This window comes from Euphorbia lathyris, chromosome 10, assembly GCF_963576675.1.
Source record: "Euphorbia lathyris chromosome 10, ddEupLath1.1, whole genome shotgun sequence".
Classification (NCBI taxonomy): Eukaryota; Viridiplantae; Streptophyta; class Magnoliopsida; order Malpighiales; family Euphorbiaceae; genus Euphorbia; species Euphorbia lathyris.
Window position 1 is genome coordinate 53,752,648 of NC_088919.1, and position 15,921 is coordinate 53,768,568.

Consider the following 15,921-nt stretch of genomic DNA (forward strand, 5'->3'; position numbering starts at 1 on the left):
TTAATGATTTGTTTAATTATACTTATTCAATCTAATGATTACAAGTTAAGTTGTAAATAATTCTAATCTACTCTCTCGACATAAATTAGAGTACTTAGTAATATAAAACGATGATATTAATTCTCAGTTCTCACTTGTTGAATCAATTAATCAATTATAAACATTACTAGTTAAATAATCGATATATGACAACTATCTTCTTATCATGATCCCTCTAGCGATAAAAGATAATCAATTCTTCATAAATTTCGTTAAGGAATTGTCTCTCGATCATATTCTTAACTATAAAGAACAATTAAGATCTTAACTGAAACATGTATTATGAAAAGAATATTGTAAGTTAGATTAAACTAAGTTAATTGAACAAACTAAAGTAGATAGTGTTGGTCCCGTGTAACGTAATATGATTAGTTCCAAAGAGGGGGGCGGTTAGGAACTAATATATTTTTTTTCGCTTAATGATGTTGACTTAATTAAATGTTTGATAATTTAACTCAGTTTCAGGTCAGCAAGACTGAGTGAAGTGTGAGACAGCTTTAATCAAATACTGACTAGAGCTGTTTCACTTGTGAGTTGGGAAGTAACACTTTAGGTCAGCTTCCAACTCAGCACTCTGATTACTGAGCGTCGGCTTGTACAAATTATTTACTGAGTAATTTAAACAAACAACACATACATATACATATATATCAAGAGAAAGGGTTAGAGATTATTCAGCAGACTTATCCTGGTTCGGCCTCACCGCCTACGTCCAGTCCCCAGAATCCCTCCGGGCTTTTTCAATCCACTACTGAGCTCTTTAAAGGTAGAGCAAAGCTGTTTACAATAGCAATTGAGTATGCAAGAGTACCGTCCTCTATTCGTCTACTCAATCCTATCAACCACTGAACACTATAACCGAGTGCTCAGATTTTCTCTACCACTGAGTACTATAACCGAGTACTCAGCTTCACTCTTCTAACCTTTACAATTGATACAAAATTGTTCTCACAAAACGAATAACACTTTAGATGAATACAATTCACTCTAGACTTTTACACAATGATTGGAATTGGGTGTAAGAATTTGCTTTTTCTACTCAGACAGCTTCTCTTTTGGAATTTTTGACTTGGTGAAGATTTTGCTTGTCTGTTTCTCTTGTATATATTCGGCCATGATCCAAGTGATGAACTTGTCCATTTATACTGAATTCTGAAGCTTCAATGATTTGAAAATCCGACATAGCCATTGAGAAGAACGGTCTTCTTTCGTCATGCATTGGTCAGCATTTAGAATCGCAGGCCAATCATGTCTTCTGATTTGCGCAGGAGGCAGGCTTGCCAGTTTTATCTTCTTGCGTCAGGTTCGTCTTCTAGCGCCAGGTTTTTCTTCTAGCCAAAATCCAGACAGTCCATGCGTCTCGAAAAGATCCTTGATCATATTTCCGAGGCTTCTGTTTTGTTGCAGAGATTTGTCGGGACCTTATCTTCTAGTAAACGGATCATTGGCGCTGACTTGAATTTTACTCAGCTTGACACAGCGGCGACTTTGCAAGTTGCTCAGCTTGACTCCGCAGCTTTGCCTTCAAGCTTTTCTGAAGAAGACATTTCTTTTGCAACGCTGAGTTGTATTCCACTCAGCTTCTGCTGTGTGATATGCTTATGATGACTTTGTTCTGTCTTTCTTTTTATGAACACTTAGTTCCTGTTCTAGTCAGTTTACTTACTCAACATTGAACAAACATATTAGTACAATTAAATCAAAGCACTTAAATTTAATTGTCTTAATCATGGGATTAACTTAAATAATTTTGTCAAATCAAAATTATATGGAAAGGTGTTTCAACAAACTCCCCCATTTTGATGTTGGCAAAAGTATTTAATTAAGGAACTCAGTGTTGAGCATCCCTCATGATTGATGACCTATTTATTCTTCTGAGATTACTCCCCCGTTTTGCCAGCATCATTCGATTGAAGGGGAGGAGCTGGCTGTTTATCCTTAGCTTTCTCTTTCTCCTCCGGTTTCTGCTGAGTTCCAGCAGCTTGCTTAGCTTGACCTTTCTCTCCCATTTTGCCAGCATCATTCGATTGAAGGAGAGGAGCAAGGAACTGCCCTTAAAAACTTGCACGCCATCGGCCATACTTGAAGCTGGGATCTTAATATTTGCGCTGAGCATGCTGAGTAGATACTCAAGAGATTTCCCAATCCAAGTAATTGAGTCCGTCATTCGGGCATAAGATTGATAATACATCTTGAGCAATGCAGAATCATACGAATGACGTTGAAGGTTAATGTGCCGGACATGTGCAAGGGTTGACCTGGTGCAGTGTAAAATATCATTTGTCTTGACCTGGTCAGTGTCCATCTCTTCTTTACTTAAGTTGAGTAGCCGAATGGCTTCACCAATCTGTTCAATAGAGCACTGAGAAGAGGAGGAGATAAGTTCACGAGCCCCGATTAGCTCGGCAGTCAGCTAGTTAAAGTGCTGAGTGACCTCAGCAGAAGTGGCGGATGATGAGTTTGTAGCAGTTAGGGAATTGATCTTCCCTTTTATGGAGTTCATATGATTAACCATCATCAGCTGAAGTTCGGCCAGCTTGACCATGAATTCCTGTTTGGGCTGCTGAGAGACTAAGGAAGTCATGACACTCATCAGTTCCTTGAGACCCTTAAGTTCTGTCAGAAGTTGAGTGACAGAGGAGAATTGAGTTGGCTCAGCAGGAATAGACCTAATAGCATCGACTTGAGACTAATCTATGTCTTGAAGAAGCATATGTGCTGAGGGTCGGTCCATAACTCGGCCTCCCCTATTCTTCGGGTCTAACTATACCTTCTAGAAGAATAGGATGAAAAATTTCATTCAGGCTACAAATATGAGTGCATGGCTATCTATAGTCCAAGGCCCATTTGTTCCTGTTGAAACTGTTGATGGCCAAACGGTTGTCAAATCTGAGACCAGATGGACATAGGATGATCTCAAGAAGCTACAAAATCATGCTTCGGCTATAAACATGCTTCACTGTGCGCTAGATGCTGCAGAATACAACAAGATTTCAGGTTGTGAGTCAGTGCAGGAGATCTGGAAGAAGCTGGAGGTCACTTACGAAGGAACCAACAAGGTGAAAGAATCCAAGGTGAACCAGCATATGAGATTGTACGAGCTGTTCGAAATGAACGATGATGAAGGGATCTCAGACATGAATGCAAGATTCACAAACATCATCAACGAGCTCAAGAGACTTGGGAAGATCTTCACTGAGGAAGAACAAGTCAAGAAGATTCTTAGGAGTCTTCCTAAAAGCTGGCAAGCAAAGAAGACCGCTGTTGAGGAAGCTCAAGACTTAACCACCTATAAGTATGATGAACTCATTGGCTCACTGCTGACCCATGAGATCTCGATGAAGAATTTCGAGGTGAAGGAAAAGTCTGAAGACAAGAAGCAAAAGTCTCTTGTCATGAAAGCTGACTCCACTGATGGAAGCTCAACAGACGATGAAGAGATGGCTATGTTTACCAGAAAGATGAAAAGGCTGTTCAAAAAGAATGACAAATATTATAAGAAGCCTTATAAGAAGTTTGATAAGTACAAAGCTGACTCCAGCGACAACAAGTACAAGAAGGACAACTCAAAGCCCATTACATGCTTTGAATGTCATCAAACTGGCCATATCAAGTCAAGCTGTCCCTCGCTGAGAAAAGAAAGGAAGAACGGCAAGAAAGCAATGGTGGCAACCTGGAGTGATAGTGATGATTCATCATCATCTGAAGATGATGCCACTGAGTCAGCAAAGATTTGTTTCATGGCTGACGAACTTGCTGAGCCATGTGTTTCTGAGCATGCTGACCCTCCATTGCATCTGAGGATGAGGAACATTCAACTGAGGTAATATCACTACCCTTGCTCAGAAATGAAATGGTTAATGCCCTGAGTGACCTCTACACACTTGTCAAAAAGTGTAATAAAAAGGTTAGAGCACTCAGCAGGCGATGTGACGAGGTTGAGGAGGTCAAACTGAGTGACCTTCGATATCTTCTTCAGGACAACTCAGATTTGTATAGTAACATAGGAATTATGCAAAAGTTTGTCTCTGAGATCCAATCAGATTCTAAGAAACTGAGGAAGGACGTCACATCAATTCAGAACCAACTTAAGGTTCCGAATAAATGAAATAATCCTCTGAACACTGAGTACCGAAGTACTAGTCAGTAGAGATGGAATCCTCAGCGGAATGTCCAGTGTGACTTCTGTGGGAAGAAAGGACACACCACAAAGGTGTGCTGGCACGCTCAGCACTGGGGTGCTGACCAGTCAGTGAGACATCCTAAACGGAAGGTCAGCTGTGACTTCTGTGGAAAGAATGGCCATACTATCCAAGTATGTTGCCATAAAATAAAATATGATGCTTTACCTGTTGAACCTAACAAGCCAGGACCCAAAAAGAATTGGGTACCTAAAAGTAACTAGTTACATTACAGGTAAGCCTGAGGTGTGCTGAGAAGTAAAAAATGTGGTATATTGACAGCGCATGCTCGAGGCATATGACTGGTGATGAAACTCAGTTCATCACATTTGAGCGTAAACGAGGAGGAAGCGTAAGTTTTGGAGACAACAAGAAGGGTAAGATAGTAGGGTCAGGAACCGTTGGAGGTAATCCTACTATTGAGTCTGTCTCCCTAGTTAGCGGACTCAAATATAACTTACTCAGCGTAGCTCAGCTATGTGACAATGGGAGAAAAGTTATATTTGATGACACTGGATGTAAAATATTCGAGGGTAAAACAAATGAGTTAATATTAACTACCCCTCGTATTGATAATGTCTTCATGCTGAACTTAGAGAAAAAGTTTTCAAAAACTGTATGCTTAGTATCAAGGGAAGAAAATTCCTGGCTATGGCACATGAGACTTGGTCATGTAAGCATGGACCTCCTGGCCAAATTAGCAAGAAAGCAATTGGTTGAGGGACTGCCAGAACTTAAATTTGAAAAAGATCAATTATGCCACGCTTGCCAAGCTGGAAAACAAACCAAACAATCTTTTCATAGTAAAAACATTGTCTCAACTAAGCGTCCATTAGAGTTACTACACTTGGATCTCTTCGGTCCAGTCCAGCCGCTGAGTTTGGGTGGAAGAAGATTTTCCTTGGTCATTGTAGATGACTTTTCTCGGTACACTTGGATCATCTTGCTGAGTAGAAAGGATGAGACCTTTGAGACATTTTCAAATTTGTTAAGAAAACTTGAAAATGACAAAGACCTAAAATTGGCTCACATCCGAAGTGATAATGGTGGAGAATTCAAGAACCAACAGTTTGTTGAATTCTGTGAAACCAACGACATTGACCATAATTTTTCTACTCCTAGAACGCCTCAACAAAATGGGGTTGTTGAAAGGAAGAATAGAACCTTGGTTGAAATAGCCAGGACAATGCTGAGTGAGCATAGGCTTCCAAAGTACTTTTGGGGAGAAGCTGTCAACACAGCGTGCTATATTCTTAATAGGGCTCTTGTTAGACCTATACTAAAGAAAACTCCCTGCGAACTTTGGAAAGGACGAAAGCCCAATATTGGATACTTTCGTGCCTTTGGGTGTAAATGTTTTATTTTGAATACCAAAGATAGCTTAGCTAAGTTTGACTCAAAAGCTGATGAAGCTATCTTTTTAGGCTACTCAACAAACAGCAAAGCATACAGAGTTTTCAATAAATGAACTCAAGTTTTAGAAGAGTCAGTACATGTTGAGTTCGACGAAACTAACCCTGCAGGAAGATATCAGCCGCTGACTGAGGATGATCCCCACTCAGTACCCGCTAATCAAGATACAGCCGCTGAGTCATTCCCTCAAGGGCTGACCAAAGGTAAAAGTGAACCTAAAATTGTTTTCACTGACCAGTCTACACCTGCAGAGATTGTTGAAACACAGACAGCACAAGACATCAATCTACCAAAGGAGATAAAGATACCAAGAGGACACTCAGAGAGTGCTATTCTTGATGCCGCTGAGAATACCCTGATGACAAGAAATCAACTCAGGAGATACCTCAGCAACGTAGCCTTCATCTCAGTTCAGGAACCAAAGAATTTCACTGAAGCTGAGCACGATGAATTCTGGATGAGCGCCATGCAAGAAGAACTTGATCAATTCAGAAGAAATGATGTATGGGAGCTAGTGCCACATCCAAGGAGTCAGAAGACAATTGGAACAAGATGGGTCTTCCGCAACAAGCTGGATGAACAAGGGAACGTAGTTAGGAACAAAGCGCGACTTGTAGCTCAGGGCTACAGTCAGCAAGAAGGTATTGACTATGGTGAGACCTTTGCCCCAGTGGCAAGGCTAGAGGCTATTAGAATCTTATGTGCATATGCATCTTATATGAACTTTAAATTATTTCAAATGGATGTTAAGAGTGCATTTCTTAATGGAGTTATAAACGAGGAAGTTTATGTTAACCAACCTCCAGGGTTTGAGGACCCTAAGTTCCCAAACCACGTTTATAAACTCAAAAAGGCTCTGTACGGCCTCAAGCAAGCACCACGTGCTTGGTATGAGAGGCTGACCAGTTTCCTGCTGACTAGAAATTATGTCAGAGGCAAAGCTGATACAACCTTATTCATTAAGAGAAAGGGGAAAGATACCCTGCTGGCTCAAATTTATATTGATGATATTATCTTTGGTGCAACTAACGAGTCAATGTGCAAGTAATTTAGCAAACAAATGCAGACTGAGTTTGAAATGTCAATGATGGGACAACTCAACTTCTTCCTTGGACTTCAAATTAAACAAGGAAAAAATGGCATCTTCATCAGTCAAGCTAAATATGCCAAGGAGATATTGAAGAAATATGATCTTGAAAATTGCAAGCCAATATCTACTCCTATGGGCACTAACACTATCCTATGCGCTGACGAGAATGGTAAGTCAGTAGACAGCAAATTGTACCGAGGTATGATTGGCTCTCTGCTTTACTTAACAGCGAGTAGACCGGACATTCAGTTCTCAGTATGCTACTGTGCTAGATATCAATCTAACCTTAAGGAATCTCATTACATAGATGTAAAAAGAATCCTTAGATATTTGCAAAGCTCAGTGAACGCAAGTTTATGGTATCCCAACACGCATGATTTCACACTCGTTGGATACACTGACGCTGACTAAGGACGAGACAAGCCTGAACGAAAAAGCACCTCTGGAGGATGCCACTTCCTGGGGAGCTGTCTTGTATCCTGGTTCAGCAAGAAGCAGGCATCAGTAGCCTTGTCTACCACTGAAGCTGAGTACATTGCTGCTGGAAGTTGTGTTGCTCAAGTCCTATAGATTAAGCAACAGCTTGAAGACTATGGTGTTCAAACAAAGACAATTGAGGTCAAATGTGACAACAAAAGTGCAATTGATCTATCAAAGAACCCAATTCAGCACAGCAGGATGAAGCATGTCAGCATCAGACATCACTTCATTCAAGACCATGTACTCAAGGGTGAGATCAAGCTGACCTATGTCCCAACGGATGAGCAGCTTGCGAATATCTTCACGAAGCCACTGGCTCGTGAGCAGTTCAGCATACTGAGAGAAGCCATTGGTATGTTCAATCCTCTTCAGTAAATTCCAGTTCTAAATATATATTCATGCTGAGTGAATTACCATGCTGAATGATTTATGCTATTAATTGCTGAGTGAATAGATGTATGCTAAGTGTTTAATGCTAAATGAATGAATATCACATGCTGAGCAAATATGCGCACTGAGTAGTTACCTCAAACTGAGCAACCAATTACTTAAACCATCCGTTTGTATAAAACTGACTACTCAAAATATAGAACGATTAGGATTCTCACACTGAGTAAATTGATCCGTTGCATTGAATGCAAAAGCACGCGTATAGCCACCTAGGATGACGTATGCACCGAATGTGTCATAAATGCCAGAATTCTTGTCGGTTGAATATCCCAAGGGCAAAACTGACACATGGATTCGATAAGATCCATCTCTCACCTCTATAAATAGTGGGCAAATCCCCACCTTTATTTCTTTACGCTTACAGAATTCTCTGCCATTAATACTTTCTCTCTCAAAAACTTCAAATCCTTCCAATCTTCTCTGCGAAAATGACGAACGTTTCTGTAAACATCTCCGATGCCGGTCACCGATCTGCTAGAAACCCTAAGCCTCCTACCCAGCATGATCAAACCAAAGCTACCACACCGAGCAAGAACACCCAGACTGACCAAGGTACCTCCTCCAAGGGAAAGACACCTAAGCAACGAACATATACCAGGGTCTATGAGAACGTTAGGGAATACAAGATGGACCACTGAAGGTGGTTCTCGAAAGAATTTGTGGAAACTGAGCAACCATTCTGTGAGTGGATCTCAAAGAATGGCTGGACCGAGCTATTCTCAATAAGAGATCCTACCTACCCTGACTTGGTGAGGGAATTCTACCACCACCTTCGTGTCGCTGATGACAACCAAGACCACTTAGTCACCAAGGTGAAGGACAAAACCATCTTCATCAATCCCACCTACTTAGCCAGCCTTTTGAAACTTAAGAATGAAGGAGCCATTCTTAGGAAGTCTGGAGATCAGGACGACACTGGGTACTCCACTATGTTCTGCAAACCTACTGGCCATGCTGGAGAAATCTCCAGTACTTCAATGGGCCAACACCAAAAGATGGCACACTACCTGCTGACTAATTATATCTTGCCGAAGATAAATTGCACCAGCTCAACAACAAACTTTGAGCAATGCTTCATCTGGCATATGCTGACCTACAAGCCCATCAACATGCCAGTATTCTTAATCACCGGCTTTCAAAGGAGCACTCGAACTCTAAGGATGGGCTCACTCATCACCAAAATCCTCCTGGACCACCAAGTGGACCTATCGGGGGAAACTAAGGCCCAAGGATCAGAGATCACTGCCGCTTCCCTATTGCTTTAAAGTTTAATCAGCCAATCAAGAAAGCAAAAGGTGCTGCTGATCAGACCGCTGAGGGAACAGTGGTCAAGAAAAGCAGAAGAACTAAGGCCCCCGCTGATAGGAAGAGGAAAGCTGTGCAAAGCACCTCTAAGGGAGCTGTTCCTCCTCCAAAAAAACTGAGAGTTGTATCCAAAGGAACAGATGCTCAGCCCCAGCAAGGTCAAGCTGAGCCCAAGTCAGCTGAGAAAAGACCTAGGCAAGATGTGCCTGAGGCAGAAGAAAGAGAAGACGCTGATGAGGAATCACTGAGTAAGAAACAGAAGAACTCTTCGGAGTTAAGTCCAATTGATGCTCTACCTACTACCTTCTTCGTACCCATCAACTCTCATTATGCCCAGAGTCAAGGCGTTGACCCTGAGCAACAGAACGATGAAGTTGAACTGGATGATTAGTTCATTGACCAGCTAGAAGAAGAATTAGAGGAAAAAGAGCAGGATGATGAGCAAGAACAATCTGACGAAGAAAGTGGTCAGGATGACACTGAGTCAGAAAGTGAAGAGGAAGATACTGAGCCAACTAACACTGAGTTGGCTGCAGACGAAGAAGCTGAGCATACAGAACAACACAATACTGATCAGGGAGAACCTTCTCCATCTCATTCAATTCCCGCTGATACCACTCCTCCAAGGACTCAGGGAAAAAGAAGAAGACTTGTAAAGGCACATCAGACTACAGTTTTGGACTTTACTGAAAACCGACCTGAGCTGACCCATGATCCTTCACGTATCAAGCTAAAGTTCTTCAGAAAACCTTCTACTCCTCTACCAGAGCAAACTGAAAAGCAAGCCTCTGTTTCTCTTCCACAGGAACAAGCCGACTTAAATTCCTCTGAAAATCCGACCAACACCGAGCAAGTTCTCGATGCCGCTGCTGAACCTAGTCCTCAGCCGACTACGGAAATTCCTGCTCCAGGCAGCACTGAACCTATCCCACCTTCACCAACAAGTCAGCTTCAACCTGACTCTGAACCTATCATCAATGCTGCTGTTCAATCACTTCCCAAACCAACAGAACAAGTGCAGAATGAAACACCAAGACCAGTCACTGACCCCGCTGGCACTTCAAATGCTGAATTAAACCTAACACCTCCACCATATGGTCAAACTGATGAAAGATCATACAACTATCTCACTGCCACTGAGTCTGGTAGAAGGATCATTAATTCGGCGCAGGCCTTGATCTAAGACCTTTATCAGACCTCAGAAACTGCTGCTGGGTCTGCCGACAATGAGTCCACTCAGCTCTCACAAGTCACTCAACTTCTCAACGAGGTTCGAGGTCTAAAAGACCTGCTGAGTGTCATGACCAATATCCAAGCTCAACAACCAAAGCAGGAGTCCATAACAAAGCTGGCTGAACTCCAGCTGACTATGGTTCAACACCTTAACTCCCTTCAGGGACAATTCCAAACCTTGTCAGCTGCGAATTGTGGGTATGCCACTTCAGCTGAAGTCCACCATCTATTCAACCAGCTGCAAACTGAGCAAGCAAAGACCAATGATCAGCTGGCTTCCTACTCTCAATGCTCAATTGAGCAGATCGGCGAAGCTGTTTGCTTGCTGAATCTAAACAAGGAAGAGATGGAAACTGACCAACTGAAGCAGAACGAAATTCTCCAGTACTCACAACGTACCTTCACCCATATACATCATTCCAACGTCCAGCGTCAGTACTATGACACAACATTACTGAGAATGTTTTATCAGGCATTTGCTGCACTGGTAGACACCATAACTTGGGTAGGCAAATCACAAGAATATGTGCTGAGCATGCTCAGCTCATCCAACATCGAGGTTGATAAAGATGTACTGGAAGAAGGTGTCATTATTTTTGATGGGATAAATGCAAGCACCCTCAAGCTTAAAAACATGTCAACTAAAATTACTAAAGCTGTCCAAACAAGCTCTTTCAGGCCTCCTCCTCCTCCCGATGCTGCCAAAACGGGGGAGAAAGAACAAGCTAGAAGAACTCAGCAAGAGGATGCTGTTGGGAGCAGTCAGCAAAAGCCTAAGAGCAAAAAGAAATAGAACTAGCTAGCTCAACTTTTTAGTTTTTATCTTCTATGTTTATTTTGCTTATGTATGCTGACTACTTTAAACTTAATACAATGCCTGCATTAATTATTCAACTTGATTAAAATCTTATGTGATGCTGAGTTATTATGTTTTATGTTCTGCATCTTCAAATACATCAACTATGTTTATCATTTATAATGTTTGTTGATTGTATGCTGTTAACACTGTCTTGCATGCTATAAAACATTGTCTTATAAGACTCATTGAACAACAATATACTCAGCGTTCTCTGATAGTTAAATCTTCCGCTTAAAACTGAGTTAATAGAATATGTTCCATGAGCTGACCTTTATCTGAAAAACTGACCTAGGACTTACTCAATTAAACCTTAAAATGTTTAGAGTAAAACTGTGTCAGTAGCTCATCTCTTACGGGGGAGTTTATTAAGTTATAAAAGGTCAACTATCATGGGGGAGCTCAACACTGAGTTCTTCACTGAATAGTTTTGCCAACATCAAAATGGGGGAGTTTGTTGAAACACCTTTCCACATGATTTTGATTTGACAAAATTATTTAAGTATATGATTAAAAAATATTCTAAACACACTAAGTTTAAATGCTTTGATTTATTATACTAATGTGTTTGTTCAATGTTAAGTTACTTGTTTATAAGACACAAATATTAAAAGGCTAAAGGCCCAAAAGAAAGTCAAAGGCCCAAGTCAAAACAGATCAAGACCACTCGGCCCGTGTAAGCAAAACGTTGTCGTTGTGATAAAACGCAGCTCAGCATGTGAAGGACCGAGAAGACCTTCATTGACTACTTCGGAATGTAGCTGCTGAGTTGAACGACAAAGAGTACAAGACAGCAGTTGAGCAAGAGCAACTTCCAGACAAAGTATTTCCACTTCGGGTAAAGTTCAGAAGACACAGAAAGCTGTCTGGTTGATTTTGCCGTAAAAGGAGAGACATTCTGCTGGACTGACCAAAAGCTGCTCAGCACTGACCGAAGATAGAAGATGCAAGAATCTGATTGGCCAACGGCACTGAGCAAACTGAGTGACAACGACATAAAGACGTTTCCCTCCAACGGTTATTTCGAAATTCGAAATCACCGAATGCCTCAAGTGTCACTATAAATAGGCCTTTCAGTTGCTTCATTCGATGCAGATCTTCAACTAGCCATTACGCTGACCAAATTCATACTCGAAGAATTTGTGAGAAAAGCAAAGCAAATACTTACACCAATTTCTAGATTATTGTGTAAAAGTCTAGAGTGATTTCCAATCATCTAAAGTGTCTTAGAAATTATTGTTTAGGACAATCTTATTATTAATTCTAGAAATAGAAAGGAGAGGTTGAGTACTCGGTTATAGTACTCAGCGGTAGAATAGGAGTGAGTAGAGGTATAGAGGAAGGTACTCTTGTTATACTCAGCTTCTAGTTGTAAAAGGTTTGGTGCTCTACCTTTAAAGAGCTCAGTAGAGAATTCGAAAGCTCGGAACGTGTTCCGGGGACAGGACGTAGGCGTAGAGGCCGAACCTGGATAAATCTGCTGAGTAACATCTTTCTAACCTTAAACTCCTTTGATATATATATTGCTTGCTTAAAAACTGACTAAGTAAAGAGGTCACGCTGAGTTGTGTGCATTGAGTATCTGAGTTCAGGAATAGACTCAAGTGATATCTCCTGACTCAAGGAAATAAGCTGACTTAGTCACCAGTTGACTAAGCTAGTGTCTTAAGTTCACTCAGCGCACTGTGTAAACCTTTTTCAAAGAAAAAGAAGTCAGCCTCAACGTACAAAATTTTAAATAGTTCCTATCCCCCCCCTTGGAACTAACTTGTTACGTTATAAGGGACCAACAGGGTTTTCGTCCTTTCCAAAGTTCATAGGGGGTTTTCTTAAGTATAGGTCTAACTAAAGCCATATTGAGTATATAGCAAGCTGTGTTGACAGCTTCACCCCAGAAATACTTTGGAAGCCTATTCTCACTCAGCATTGTCCTGGCTATTTCAACTAAGGTTCTGTTCTTCCTCTCAACTACCCCATTTTGTTGAGGAGTTCTAGGAGCAGAAAAATTATGGTCAATGCCGCTGACTTCACAGAATTCTTCAAACTGTTGGTTTTTGAATTCTCTGCCATTATCACTTCGGATGTGAATTAATTTTAGGTCTTTGTCATTTTCAAGTTTTCTAATCAGTGTTGAGAACATCTCAAAAGCGTCATCCTTGCTACTCAGCAAGATGACCCAATTATACCGAGAGAAATCATCTACAATGACCAAGGGAAATCTCTTACCACCCAAGCTCAGCGGCTGGACTGGTCCGAAAAGATCCAAGTGTAGTAATTCCAATGGACGCTTGGTTGAGACTATATTTTTACTTTGAAAATACTTTTTGGTTTGTTTACCTTGCTGACAAGCATTGCATAATTGATCCTTCTCAAATCTAAGTTTGGGCAAACCCTCAACTAATTTCTTTCTTGCTAGTTTGGCTAGGAGGTCCATGCTTACATGACCAAGTCTCCTATGCCATAGCCAGGAATTATCTTCCTTTGACACTAAGCATTTATTTTTTGAAAACTTATTTTCTAAACTTAGCATGAAGACGTTGTCAACACGAGGGGCAGTTAAAATTAAATCATTTGTTTTACCCTCGAGTATCCGACACTCAGTGGCATCAAATACAACCTTTCTACCGCTGTCACACAGTTGAGCTATGCTCAATAGGTTATATTTAAGACTCCTGACTAGGGAGACTGTATCAATAGTAGGATTTCCTCCAATAGTACCTGATCCCACTATCTTACCCTTTTTATTGTCTCCAAAACTTACATTTCCACCTCGTTTATGCACAAGTGTGATGAATTGAGTTTCATCACTAGTCATATGCCTCGAGCATGCGCTGTCAATGTACCATAGCTTTGACTTCTCCGTGCACCTCAGGCTCACCTGCAATTGAACTAGTTATCTTTAGGTACCCAATTCTTTTTGGGTCCTCGTTTGTTAGGATTAACAGGTGATGCATCATGCTTTATTTTGTGACGACATACATTAATGGTGTGGCCATCTTTGCCACAAAAGTCACAAGAAACTACCCTTTGAGGGTATTTCCATTTTTGGTCAGCACGATGGTGCTGAGCATACCAACACACTTTTATAGTGTGTCCTCTTTTTCCACAACAGTCACACTGACTGTTCTGCTGAGTGTACCGTCTTTGCTGACTAGTACCTGAATACTCAGCTTTTGGATAGAACCTTTTCTTAGCCGATGAACTCAGCTGGTTCTGTATGGATGTGATGTCCTTTCTCAGTTTCTTAGAGTCTGATTGGACTTCAGAGACAAACCCGTGCATGATTTTCAAGTTTTCATCTTGCCTGGTATTGTCCTGAAGAAGATGTCAGAGGTCACTGAGTTTGACCTCTTCAATCTCATCACACCGCTTGCTGAGTGCTCTTATTTTCTTGTTACACTTTTTGATCAGTGTATAGAGATCACTCAGGGCATTAACCATTTCATTTCTGAGCAAGGATATAGATGTTACCTCATTAGAGTGTTCCTCATAATCAGACCCTTCGGAGAAGTCAGCTTGCTCAGATCGGCAGTTGTCAGCAGCTTCGTCAGCCATAAAACAGATGTTTGCTGACTCAGTGGCGTCAGCTTCTGACGAGGTTGACTCATCACTGTCACTCCATGTGGCCACCATTGCCTTTCTACTTCCTTTCTTTTCCTTCTTTAAGGTAGGACAGCTTGATTTGATGTGCCCAGCTTCATGGCATTCGAAACACGTAACAGGCTTGGAGTTGTCCCTCTTGTGTCTGCTGTCGCTAGACTCAGCTTTGTATTTATCACTTCTTTTAAATGGACTTTTGCTGTTCTTGTCATTTTTCCTAAACAGCTTCTTCATCTTTCTGGTAAACATGGCCATCTCCTCATCATCTGATGAGTTAGCTTCGGTTGAGTCGGCTTTCATGACAAGAGATTTTTGCTTCTTGTCCTCAGTTTTCTCTTTAGCCTCAAAGTTTTTCATGGAGATCTCATGGGTCAGCAGAGATCCGATGAGCTCATCGTATTTGTATGTGGTCAGGTCCTGAGCTTCTTCAACAGCTGTCTTCTTAGCTTGCCAACTCTTAGGGAGACTTCTCAAGATTTTCTTCACCTGTTCTTCTTCTATGAAGTTTTTGCCAAGTCTCTCAAGCTCATTTATGATGTTAGTGAACCTTGCATTCATCTAAGAGATTTCCTTGTTATCTTTCATCTCGAACAGCTCGTAGAGCCGCATATGCTGATTCACTTTGGACTCTTTGACCTTACTGGTCCCTTCATAGGTAACCTCCATCTTCTTCCAAATTTCCTGTGCAGACTCACAACCTGAAATTTTGTTGTACTCTGCAGCATCTAACGCACAGTGAAGCATATTGATAGCCGAAGCATTATTTTGTAATTTTTTAAGGTCGTCATCTGACCATTTATCCTCACTTTTGACGGACTTTACACCATCAATAGTTTCATAGGGAACAAACAGGCCTTGGACTATAGCCAGCCATGCACTCATGTTTATTGCCTGAATGAAGTTTTTCATTCTGTTCTTCCAAAATGTATAATCTGACCCGAAGAACAGAGGAGGCCGACTAATAGATAATCCCTCAGGGAGTATCTGTGTTGTTTGATTTCCTGGAAGGAAACGAGTGCTGTTCTCAGCCATTTACAGGGATCAGCTCAAGATAGTTTTATCTTGAATAGTGAGCTACTGTGCTCTGATACCACTTGTTGGTCCCGTGTAACGTAATAGGATTAGTTCCAGGGGGGGTTAGGAACTAATATATATTTTTTTATCCTGGTTCGGCCTCACCACCTACTTCCAGTCCCCAGAATCCCTCCGGGCCTTTTCAATCCACTACTGAGCTCTTTAAAGGTAGAGCACAAACCGTTTACAACAGCAATTGA